The sequence below is a fragment of the Macaca mulatta genome, chromosome 11 (genome assembly GCF_049350105.2).
Source record: "Macaca mulatta isolate MMU2019108-1 chromosome 11, T2T-MMU8v2.0, whole genome shotgun sequence".
Classification (NCBI taxonomy): domain Eukaryota; kingdom Metazoa; phylum Chordata; class Mammalia; order Primates; family Cercopithecidae; genus Macaca; species Macaca mulatta.
This window is the reverse complement of record NC_133416.1, coordinates 57,214,842-57,227,679: the sequence shown is the minus strand read 5'-3', so window position 1 is coordinate 57,227,679 and position 12,838 is coordinate 57,214,842.

The following is a 12,838-nucleotide window of genomic DNA, read 5'->3' as shown; positions in this document are numbered from 1 at the left end:
GATCCAAGGGCTGTGATTAGTGTCTCATTACTTCTTTCTGCTTCTCTGGCCCACCCACCCCTTGTCCAAGTCCTGACAGAGGATACTGGCTCCTTCAGCATCCTCCCAGCTTCTTCTCCATGCTTCATTTTCTCTGGCCCCTGCGGTCCTTAGACCTCAGTACCCTTTATCCCCACCAGGGACTGAGAGGGAAATAGGCCTGAAGATATTCCTCCCTCTGCTGGCTGGAGGCATCTAGCCAGGACCCACTTAGGACTTTGGCCTTGTGCTCACCTGGGTTCAAATCTCAGCTGTCACACTAGTGCTGTGTGGTCCTGGGCAAGTAACCTAGCCTGAGTCTCACTTTTCTCCAGAAACCATAAAACCCAGCTAATGCCCATGCTGTTGAAACAATGTGTGTCTTGAAAACAGTAGGGGGTGTTCCATCAATAGTGGCAAGCATTATGATCATCCCTGAAAGGCTGATGGGGGCAAATTCCCCATGGATGCTTCCCTTGCAGATGGCCCCATCTGCTCTAGGTGCAGAAGCGCCCTCCAGCCTCTCAGAGATGGGTGAAGAGGGAGGGTAAAGGGGGGGACAAGGCCCTCTGGGATTTCCAGGCAGCTCTTCTCCGCTCCCCCGTGCGTGAAATCACACGCGCCCCAATCTGTCTGCATGCACTTCATCTGCCAGCTCAGCAAATGCAGAGACAATTAAGGAGTTAATTAGCACGCATTGGGAAGGGGCTGGGGACCTAAGGCTGACGGGACCCAGCAACACAGCCTCCCCCACCCTCCACATTCAACGTTGCGGGCCCCCCCCTTCCACCAATAACCCTCATCTTCTCCACTGCTTTCTCTTTTTACTGGTCCAAATGCTCCTCTTACCCCACTCCCACACTTATCTGCTATTCTCACCCTTTCTCCCCGCCCTATGCTATCCTGTCTCTTTTCTCTCATTCCTCTCTCTAATCTCCTCTCTCCTCCACTCAACTTTTCTCCCTTTTCCCACTCAAGTCTCTGTCTTCTCCATCCTTCTGGGACTCACCCTTCCCTCCTCCCCACTTCCTCCTTCTAATCTAGCCCCCTCTTCACTCTCCATCTCTTCTTCCTCTCCTATTCATCACCTTTCCCTCTCCAACTTGAATATGGGTCTCAACAAATGTGCCTTGTCCACTGGTTCATGAACATGGGGCTCTGTATCTGCTACAGGAGTCCACGAGTTCCAGGTTGCCTGTCAGGCAGGTGTCTGCCTCTGCAATCCTGAAGGAGTGACCTCTGGTCCTCACTGTCCCCCAGCACCTCTCATTCCTGGCTCTCTAGGTGTCTCAGGCTCTCTTTCTTGTGCCAGTGCATCTCTGGGGGGCTCTCTTCCCATACTGCTGCCTCTGTCTGGGTCTCAGCAGTTTGTCTGAACATCCAGGACCATGTTGAACCCTTCTTTTTTCTCCCCAGTTAGGGGGGTGGGGTACAGCAGATAGCCACCTTCCCTCTATGACACATTACAATTTGTGTGTCAACATATCATTTGGGGGAGTCAATACTTCAGAAGGGAGGGATCATTAAAGAGACAATAGGCTGGGCACAGTGGCTCATGCCTGTAATCCAAGCATTTTGGGAGGCTAAGGCAGGTGGATCACTTGAGGGCAGGAATTGGCCAACATGGCGAAACCCCATCTCTACTTAAAATACAAAAATTAACCAGGCATGGTAGTGGGCACCTGTAATCCCAGCTACTCAGGAGGCCAAGGCAGGGAGAACTGCTTGAACCCGGGAAGCGGGGTTTGCAGTGAGCCGAGATGGTGCCACTGCACTCCAGCCTGGGAGACAGAGCGAGACTGCATCTCAAAGAGAGAGAGAGAGAAAATACAGAGAAAGAGAGAGAGAGAGAATATACAGAGAGAGAGAGAGAGAATATACAGTGAGAGAGAGAGAGAGAATATACAGTGAGAAGAGAGGTGGAGACATCGGGGCCAAGGCAGAACTTCAAAGGGCAGATGGACACACAATATGCAGTGAGAGGGAGGATTGGAGACAGAGATTGAGAGGAGAGAGAAGAGAGAAGGTAGGGAGAAGGCGGAAAGATAGAGACTTCGAGATAGGGAAGAGACTGTTAAGGTCCTTCCCTGCTTTCAAATTCTGGGTCTTTGAGAACAAGCAAGAAAGGAGAGAAACAAAAGGTTCACATAGTGCCTGGGGTTATTTCCTCTCGCAGGAAACTTCCCTGGTTATCTCCCTATCCTAGCATTGACCCCCACTTTCCCCCTACACCACCACTTTCCCCCTATACCACCTGCCCTGGCTTCTCTGTTTGGGGAGCTCTGGCTGGCCTGGGAGCAGATCTGTCCTCTCTCCTCCTCTTGTACCCCCTCAAGTCGGGGTGCTCCCCCAGAGCAAGCAGCGGCTGTCTTGACTACCAGAGGAGGGGAGGGGGGAGGAATGTGGCTGAGACAGACCCTGTGAGTGGAATGCGCCCAGGTCCAAACACAGCCCCCATTCGGTAGGTGCATTGTATTGAGGGCGCCCTCAGGTGGGACTGGCTCTCTAGCTCTGGGGTGCTGGGACCTGGCCTGAGTCTGGCAATTGTAGCCTCTCAATAGCGTTTAATGAGTTGTAAAATAAGGAGCACATCTGCGGAGGTTCTGGCTGAGTCTGGGCTTCCCAAGGCCTGGGGACACCTTCTTCCCCTGCATCAGTTGGCTCTTCAAAGCGCTTGTGTCTCTGAGTTGTCCCCCAGCTAAGTACGGTCTTCCTCTCTCCCCATCCCCCATAGGAAGACCCCTCTATAGCCTGCTATCCTTCCCCACGGACCCCCCTCCCACCCTACCCAGGCCCCTCTGGAAGGCGCAATCTCAGCGCCCAGGGCGGCCGCTGAGCCGGAGGAGGCAGCGCCGGTGAATAATTCATGGGGCTGGGAGGCCCTTATCTCCCTGGCCGGCCCCACCCGGGGCCCCGGCACTGGGCCGTCGTCCCGCGGCTCCCCGCTTTATCTCGACGCCCAGCTTGTAATGCAGCCCGCCATATCACAGGCAGAAGGGGAGATTAATTTTCTGGTTTTGCATGGGCGGGGAGGGGGAGGGGGCGAGGGGAGGTGCTGGGGAGCAGAAGCTGGGATCTTTCCGATTTCAGACTCCAGCGGCTTAATCCTCTCCCAGGCCTGCAGGAAGGGGAGGAAGAGGGTGTTGCAAGCCAAATTTCATCATCAGCGGCAGCCCCAACAGAGGAAGGAGGCGGCGAGGGGCAAACAGACGGGAGAGGCAGCGGCGCTGGCGCAGAAAGGGGAGTTGTTTGGAAACAGGGTAATAGGCAGCCCTCTCAGCCTCGGCTCACAGGCGGCTCAGCTTGTCGGGAGCTGGAACTCGAGGCCGTGTGGGGCGTGCACGTGGGTACATGTATGTGCACACGCAGGAGCTCTGGGCACATAGGCATACCTCTTTGGGAACTGACACCAGGCTGGTGTCTGCTGCACCTCACACAGTGCCTGGCACAGAATAGACCAAAAAATAAAATAAAATAAAATAAATGTTGACTGACTGAGGGGCTAAATGTCTGGGAGAATGTTGATGAGCTGAGCACACACAGCTCCACATGCTGCTGGAATCTGGCTCTGCCGTCTTCTTGCCATCTGCTCGGTGGACCCTGCATGTGCAGACTGCTGGCTTCCTTGGTTTTCTGTGCCCTCGTAGTCTACACAGGTCAGTGAGGGTGGCCTGGGAAACCTGCAGGTTCCTGCTGTTTCTGCTTAGATGACACAACTACCCAGAGCTAGTAGAATCCACCATCTGTTAGCTGAGCACCTATTACATGCCAGGCCTTGGGCCAGGCAGCCTAGTGTTTCCCAAGATCAATCAGAAGTGGGTCCTGCCTTCAAGGAGCTTATGGGTCAGCAGGGATGACCAGACACGTAGGTGACTGGCTCTGATGCAGTAAAGAATGTTATGCTTGCCGGGAAAGAGGTACTAATAAAGAGTTCAGAGGCAGGAGAGAGTTGGAGATGACCATGAAAGCATATTGGAAGAAGTAGTATTTGAGATGGGTTTTGAAGGATAATAGGAGTTTGCACTGGCCATAATGGCATGGGAGGGAGGCAAGGCATTTCAGGTGGAGGAATAGTATGAAAGAAATGATGATGATGGGGGACCAGGTGAAGCATAGGGAGGAATTTAATCTGTCTGGTGGGCTGGAGGTGGCAGGGAATAAATAGTGAGGGCCAAGGCTGGGAAGCAGGAAGAAGTTAGGACATAAGTGAAAGGAACTTGGATTTGCCCTGGGGTCACTGGAGAGTAATTAAAGGGTTTTGAGCAGGAGGTGGCATAATCAAGGTAATATTGGGATAAAATAAAGACAGCCAACATTTATATAGCAAGTATGTGCGGGCATTGTAGTAAGTGCTTCAGAAGGAGTTATTAAATCCTCACAGCCACCTTCTTAGGCAGTATCATCCCATTTTATAGATAAGGAAATAGAGTCACAGAGATGCAAACAACAGAATGGGGATCAATTGAAGACCCAGAAATCAGAGACAGGAAGCTTAGGATAAATTCTTTAACATCCCAGGTGCTTTTGGGTATGGAAAAAATATTTACTTTTTGTACTTTGATGTCCAATTTATTAATCTCTATTCAAGTAATATTCCCCAAATACTCCCATACTATTTATACAACCAGTAAATCAAAAACTCACAAATTTACCAGGTTATGTTTCCTCAAATATTTAAACACTGATTGCAAATGAAATCAAACATCAAACTCTTCATAAATTTATCTGTTTTTATTTTCTTTCTTCTTTTTTTTTTTTCTTTCTTTCTTTTTTTTTTTTTTTGAGACAGAGTCTTGCTCTGTGCCCCAGGCTGGAGTGCAGTGGCGCAATCTCGGCTCACTGCAAGCTCCACCTCACGGGTTCACGCCGTTCTTCTGCCTCAGCCTCCTGAGTAGCTGGGACTACAGGTGCCCGCCACTGTGCCCGGCTAATTTTTTGTATTTTTAATAGAGACGGGGTTTCACTGTGGTCTCGATCTCCTGACCTTGTGATCCGCCCACCTCGGCCTCCCAAAGTGCTGGGATTACAGGTGTGAGCCACCGTGCCCGGCCTCTTCTTTTTTTTTCAGAGACAGGATCTTACTCTGTTGCCCTGTCTGGAGTGCAGTGGCACAATCATAGTTCACTGCAGCCTCAAGCTCCTGGGCTCAAGCCATCCTCCTCTTCCTCCTCAGCCTTCCAAGTAGCTAGCGTTACAGACGTGTGCCACTACTCTTGGCTAATTTTAGTGTGTTTTGTAGAGACCAGGTCTTGCTGTATTGCCCAAGTTAGTCTTGCTGTATTGCCCGATACAGGTCGGTCAGTACAGGTTAATCGAGCAATACAGGTCTTGCTATATTGCCCAAACTCCTGGCCTCAAGCAATCCTCCTGTGTCAGTTTTGCTTATAAGCTTTACAAAACATACAATTATTGCAAAAAAATCCACCCCACCCACTATGAATTTAAATTTATCTGTTTAATATTTCTTTTCTTTTCTTTCTTTCTTTTTCTTTTTTTTTTTTTTTGAGATGAAGTCTCACCCTGTCACCCAGGCTGGAGTGCAGTGGCGTGATCTCAGCCCACTGCAACCTCCACCTCCTGGGTTCAAGCAATTCTCCTGCCTCAGCCTCCAGAGTACTTGGGATTATAGGTGCACACCTCCACGCCCAGCTAATTTTTGTATTTTAAGTAGAGACAGGGTTTCACCATATTGGCCAGGCTGGTCTTGAACTCCTGACCTCGTGATCCACCTGCCTCAGCCTCCCAAAGTGCTGGGATTACAGGCGTGAGCCACCGCGCCCGGCCCTCTCTGTTTAATATTTCTAATATTACGTTCTTTATTTTTATTCTTTTTTCTTTTCAGAGATAGGACTTTTTTGTGACTTAAACTAGGGAGTACAGGTTTACCTTCTCCAACAGGCTGAGGCTGCAGAAGGGGTTGATTGGAGATGGTTTGGGAACCGGGCACACAAATCCTGGCAGGGTGGGGCTTCCAAGGAGACTCTCAGGGAGTTCATTATGCAGCTCTTCACCTATTTCATCAGAAATTGTCCTCTTTATGCTCAGACCAATCATAGGTTTTAGTTTTGTGTGCATGTGACCCTAATCTTTTCTCCAAATAATTCTAGTTTTGAGTACCTTATCTTTACAGCACAGCCCACCACGTAACCACTGTTCTGAGTGGAGCCTGGTCTGGTTCACTTAAGTCAAAAGCCCTTGGTCAATTGGTTAACTGGAACTACATCCCTTCCTTCTCATCAACCGCTAAGACCTACAATATTGTCAGCTAGGGTGCTGAAGCAAGGGTCTAAGACGCGGTATTAAGAGCTCGAATTAGGGCAGTGGCAATGGAAATAAAAAGGAAATGACAGTTTTCAGACACTCCATGAAGGCAACATTGACTTCTATTAAATGGGGGATAATAGCTTACCTCATAGAATCAAATGAAAACACATGTGAAGTCCTTTGTACCTTATAAGCGCCATTAAGTCCTAGTTGTTTCCACTTTTGTTATGTTACTATTACATAGATGGTCAAGGAGGAAACCATCAGGGCTTCATCCAAATTTAAGGGGTAAACAGAAAGGGGAGGCAGGTAACAGGCTGAAAGACAAAGGGACCTGAGAAAGATTGACCAAAGACATGTGAGAAAAACAGGAGGGGAGGAATGTCCCTTAGGCCAAGAGGGTGGGAGGCAAGGGAATAGTTACAGAGGCCCAGGAGGAAGGTGGTGAAGGCCTGAGCTAGGTGGGAACCATCTGGGTGTGTTAGGATGTCTCCTGGGACACACCTGGGCTGTTGGTCTTAGCAGTTGATGAAACAAAGGGATATCTGAGGGGGAATTGCAGATGGTGGCTGACTAGACGCATTGATGAGTGTGAGGGGAAGCTGGCAATTGTAAGTTCATGTACCTGGGGCCTGGCCAGGCACAGAAAAAGAAGGTTGGGGTGGCCCTAGGTTCCTACAATGCACAGACAAAAAGGCACCCTATTGTGACTAGGCTTGACTCTCCTTTGCAAACAGAAACTACTGTCTCAACCATGTGGCCCTCAGCCTTCTAGTGTAGCTAGCACCTTCTGCTTAACCTCCACCCTTTTCCTGGGAAGTAGAATAATAGAAGTTTATTTTTTTTTTTCTTTTTCTTTCTTTTTTCCTTTTTTTCCTTGTGAGATAGAATCTCACACTGACACACAGGCTGGAGTGCAGGGGCACAATCATGGTTCACTGCAGCCTCAACCTGCCAGACTCAGGTGATCCTTTCATCTCAGCCTCCTGAGTAGCTGGAACTACGAGCACATGCCACCACACCTGGTTAATTTTTGTATTTTTTGTAGAGACGGGCTTTCGCCCTGTTGTCTAGGCTGGTCTTGAACTCCTGAGCTCAAGTGATCTGCCTGCCTTGGCTTCGTAAAGTGTTGGGATTTTAGGCATGAGCCATCGTGCCCGATCTATTTTTTTTTTCTAGTATAATATTTGTCTTAAAATTTTTAGCCAGGCACGGTGGTTCATGCCTATAATCCTAGCACTTTGGGAGGCTGAGGGAGGAGGATCACCTGAGGTCAGGAGTTTGAGACCAGCCTGACCAACATGGTAAAACCCTGTCTCTATTAAAAATACAAAAATTAGCCGGGTGTGGTAGTGCATGCCTGTAAATTCCTGCTACTCAGGAGGCTGAGGCAGGAGAATCACTTGAACTTGGGAGGTAGAGGCTGCAGTGAGCCAAGATCGCACCACTGCACTCCAGCCTGGGCAACAGAGCGAGTCTCCATCTCAAAAACAAAACAAACAAACAAAAAATTGGTATAAATTGCAAGGTTATCTATGTAAGTATTAACCTTTTTTCCTTCCTCCCTTTATTTATGTATGTATTTGAGACAGGGTCTCTCTATGTTGCCCAGGCTGGACTTGAACTCCTGGGCTCAAGAGATCCTCTCACCTCAGCCTCCTGAGTAGCTGGGATTACAGGCATGTGTTTATGGAACTGGCAGGGTCTTTAGAAATGGTCTAATCCAGGCCGGGCGCAGTGGCTCATGCCTGTAATCCCATCACTTTGGGAGGCCAAGGTGGGCGGATCATGAGGTCAGGAGACTGAGACCATCCTGGCTAACATGGTGAAACCCCGTCTCTACCAAAAATACAAAAAATTAGCCGGGCGTGGTGGCGGGCGCCTGTAGTCCCAGCTACTTGGGAGGCTGAGGCAGGAGAATGGTGTGAACCCGGGAGGTGGAGCTTGCAGTGAGCCGAGATCACACCAGTGCACTCCAGCCTGGGTGACAGAGCGAGACTACATCTAAAAAAAAAAAAAAAGATAGAAAGAAATGGTCTAATCCATCTTTCACCTTTATCATTTAACAGACAAGGATACTGAGGCCAGAGAGCATCACAGGCATGATTAGTGACAAAACTGGGATTAGAATCCTGTTCTCTTGACTCCTTGTCTAATATCTTTTCCCCCGGTGACTCTACTGCAAGAGAACTTGGCCCCCGTATTACCCATTATCACCTGGCTGCCTGAAGAGATTTTTCTACATAATTAGTCCTTATTATGGCTTGCCAGGCCTAAAAGCCCTGGCACTGGGGTCTTATTAGGGGCTCGTGGTGATCATTGCAGGGATAAGCCTTCAGAAAAGATGAGCCCTGGCTGTGCATGGTGGCTCACACCTGTAATCCCTGCACTTTGGGAGGCCGAGGCAGGCGAATCTCCTGAGGTCGGGAGTTGGAGACCAACCTAGCCAACGTGGTAAAACCCGTCTCTAGTAAAAATACAAAAAAATTAGCCAGGCATGGTGGCGGGTGCCTGTAATCCCAGCTAGTCAGGAGGCTCAGGTAGGAGAATTGCTAGAACCCTGGGGGCAGAGGTTGCGGACAGCCAAGATTGCAACACTGCACTCCAGCCTGGGCAAGAAGAGCGAAACTCCATCTAAAAAAAAAAAAAAAAGGAAAAGAAAAGAAAAGATGACCGCTTTCTGTGCTTATCAAAAACAGGGGTGGGCCAGGCCCAATGGCTCATGCCTGTAATCCCAGCACTTTGGGAGGCTGAGGCAGGCAGATCGTTTGAGGTCAGGAGTTTGAGACCAGCTTGGCCAACATGGTGAAACCCTGTTTCTACCAAAAATACAAAAATTAGCTGGGCGTGGTGGTGGGTCCCTGTAATCCCAGCTACTTGGGAGGCTGAGGCAGAAGAATCGCTTGAATCCAGGAGGCGAAGGTTGCAGTGAGCCAAGATCACACCACTACACTCCAGCCCCAGCCTGGGCAACACAGCAAGACTCTGTCTCAAAAAACAAACAACAACAACAACAACAAAAACAGCAAGGGTGTTGGGGAATTTCAAGAAATAGTAGATCATCAGAAGTAGGGAGAGATTAGAGGTAGGAGATAGAGGCTGGAGCTAGAGTGGATGGGCTCCCTTGGGCTCAGGGAAGCTCTGATCTAAACCCCATGTGAAGGACTGAGAGAGGGAAGATAAAGTGATGGTGGGGTGGGTGGTGTCTACAGCGTCATGGTAGACCAAGGACATGGGGTTCAGTATAGAATAGGGTAGATGGCTTTATCCAAGTTGAAAGAACCACAGTCCAGCCCCAAAACTGGCAGCACCTCTTCATCCCCTCTGGGCCTCTGACCACCCTTTCCCCATCCCCCCTTGGACTACTGGAGATAATTGCTCTCCATTTGGCCATTACTTAGCTCATTAATTGTGTAAAGGAGAAGAGCAGCCTGGAGTGAGAGTGGTTGGCAGAGAAAGCAATGGGTAGCGAGGACTCTAGGGGAATGGATGTGGGCCTGGACCTAGAATGGGACTAGAACATTATGGGGGAAAGTGGGTCTTGTACATCTGGCTCGGGCCAACTGAATACCCTGCTCAGATCCAGTGTGAAGGAACCACTTTTCAATTCTAATAGGCCACCAATGCTTTCACTCTCAAATACCCTAGCATCCCTGATCTAATCACCACTCTCCAACTTCTCTACTGTCGTTATCACCACCATCGCCATTGTGGTAGGCAGCCTCTAAGATGGCTCCCAGTGACCCCTGCCTCCTGGCATTCATGCCCTTCATTGCATTGTATTCATGCAATCCTATCCCTTTGAGTGTGGGTTGTATTTAATGACTCACTTCTAGTGAATAGACTTCAGCAGAGGTGATGGGATGTCACTTCATGATTAGGCTACAAAAACACTGTGGCTTCCGTCTTGGTTACTCTCTCACTTGCACTGAGGAAAGTCAGCTGCCATGTTGTCAGCTACCCCATGGAGAAGCCCACATGGCAAGGAACTGAGGAAGACCCCAGGCCAACACTCATCAAGGTCCAAGAGCCTCAAATGAACTGAATCCTGCCAATAATCATGTGTGTGAACTTGGAAGAAGGCTGCTTCCAGTTGAGACAACAGATGAGGCTGCAGCCCCTGCTGACACCTTGGTAGCAGCTTTGTGAGAGCCCCTGAGCCAGAGGCACCCAGCCCTAAGCCATGCTCCAATTTCTAACCTATGTGAACTATGAGGCAATAAATATATGTTGTTTTGAGCTCCTAAGTTTTGGGGGTGATTTGTTATGCAGCAATAGGTAACTAATACAGCCACCATCACCACGGCTATCTTCAAATTCACATCATCAGTATCACCATCACCACTCCCAACACTACCATGCTCTCAAACTCACCAACAAAACTGCCATCACAGCCATCACCACCACTACTTCATACTCAAATATGGATTCTATCATGAGCATCATGACCACAATCATCATCACTAGCTGCAAACTTCATCCTAGTATCTAATATGTGCCAGTTATGTAAGCCCCAAGGTTATGAAGAGGCAAAAGACATAGTCTGTGCCCTCAGAGAATCAGCTGGGGACTCTAGTTAAGAGATTAAAACACATTCATGAAAAGTGGCTTATGCCTGTGATCCCAGCACTTTGGGAGGCCAAGGCAGGCAGATTACTTAAAGTCAGGAGTTTGAGACCAGCCTGGACAACGTGGTGAAAACCGTGTCTACCAAAAATACAAAAAAATTAGCCAGGCATGGTGGCAGGTGCCTGTAATCCCAGCTACTTGGAAGGCTGAGACAGGAAAATCACTTGAAACCAGGAGGTGGAGGCTGCAGTGAGCCGAGATCATGCCACTGCACTCCAGCCTGGGCAACAGAGCGAGACTCTGTCTCAAAAAAAAAAAAAAAAGTGAATGGTAAGTCAAGAAAGCCTATGCTTACTGCCACTGTGTGTCAGAGTGGGAGGGAAGGCTTCATGGAGGAGGGGACCTCAAATCCAGGGAATCAAAGAGATCTGGATAGGCAGACGAGGAAGGGGAAGACATGAGTCAGCCTGATGGTTCATGTGAAAAATGAAGTGAGGAGATCTAGCCAAAGGGAAGGCCAAGCAGGAGAGCAGTGAGAGATGAGGTTGGAACCAGAAAAGAAGCATATGAAGGTATAATGCATTGTAAGTTTGTGCATGACTCTATACTTTCCAGAGCATTCTCTGTGCCATCCTCTTTAACAGATGAGAAAACTGTGGTTTAGAGCAATTTAAAGATCTGTCCAGTTTCTAGCTCAGGCATGGGGAGACAGGCCTGGGGCTGAGGCCTCCAACCCTCTGCTCCAATAGGAGGCAATGTGGAGTGATGGGGTCCATCCAACCTGTGTCTCAGTTCCTTCCAGCTGGTAACAACGGGCAATTATTCAATGGCCACATCAACTATACCTACTTCTCAGGCTGTAGTATGGGCCAGATATATGAAAACACTTCCTATATCTGCATGGCGCTTGGCACATGGCAGCCTGGTAATAAATATTAATCCATCCCCTAGCCTCCCTCCACTGTCTCCTCTCCCTGATGGAGATGTCCACTCACTGGAGGCTGGGTGGAAGTTGTCTCGTTCTGCATCCAGGCAGGCCTGCCACCCTTCACCACTCCGGGGGGCACCATTCACAGGGGGACATGAGGGTAGGAGGAGTTAGGAGGGAGATACTATTGACCAACTAACTCTCAAACCTCCCCTTCCAGAATGTCATTCCGCATTGGTCTGAGGAGAGTTGACAGCTACTCCTCTCAGTTCAGGATTGTTTGTCCAAGAAATTGCCTTATCTCCTTTCCTAGACAGACTGTGCCCTCACCCCACTTTGGGAGGGCAGGGCCCAGAACTGGGATCTTAAGACAAGAAGGAACCCTGTGGAGCCATGTCCAGGCCCAGCCTTCAGCCAGGGAACACACCAGGAATCCCATTGTCTTGTAACAGGACAATGCTTTCGGCACAATTGTTTACAACTTTCCTATCTCCGGTTTTGTTGATACTCACTATCACCTTAGGACGCAGGCCTTATATTTGAGTCACCCACATTTTATAGATGAATACACCAGAGCTCAGAGAGGTTAAATGATGTTGCCCAAGACCAGTGAAGCAGCGAGTGGCTGAGCATCCGCTAGGGTCTAGGGATGCTGAATGCCTTTGTTCTGTCCCTCGCCCGCACTGACCCAAGGCTTAGAGAGGCTCAGTGACTTGCACAAAATCTCTGCACTTGGAAGCAGTAGGGGGGTTAGAACCCAGGCCTCCTCTCCAGCCCCCAGAGCAGTGTTCCTTCTGCTCCATCACCCTGCACTGGCTAGAAAAACTGCTGCGGGGAAACAAGTGTGGCAGTCGAGAGGGAGAAAGGAGGGGAGGGGAGGAGGAGGGAGCTTGGGTCCTGCTGGTGACAGCGGAGGATGGGGTCGATATAGAAATGGGAGGGTTGGGACACCAGGGTCCCCAGGTGGCAGGGCCTGGGACCAGCCCTCCTCACTCTGTCAGGCTTGGGGCTGCAGGCTGCCAGTGCTCTTCCATCAAGACCCCCGGAGAGTCTGAAATC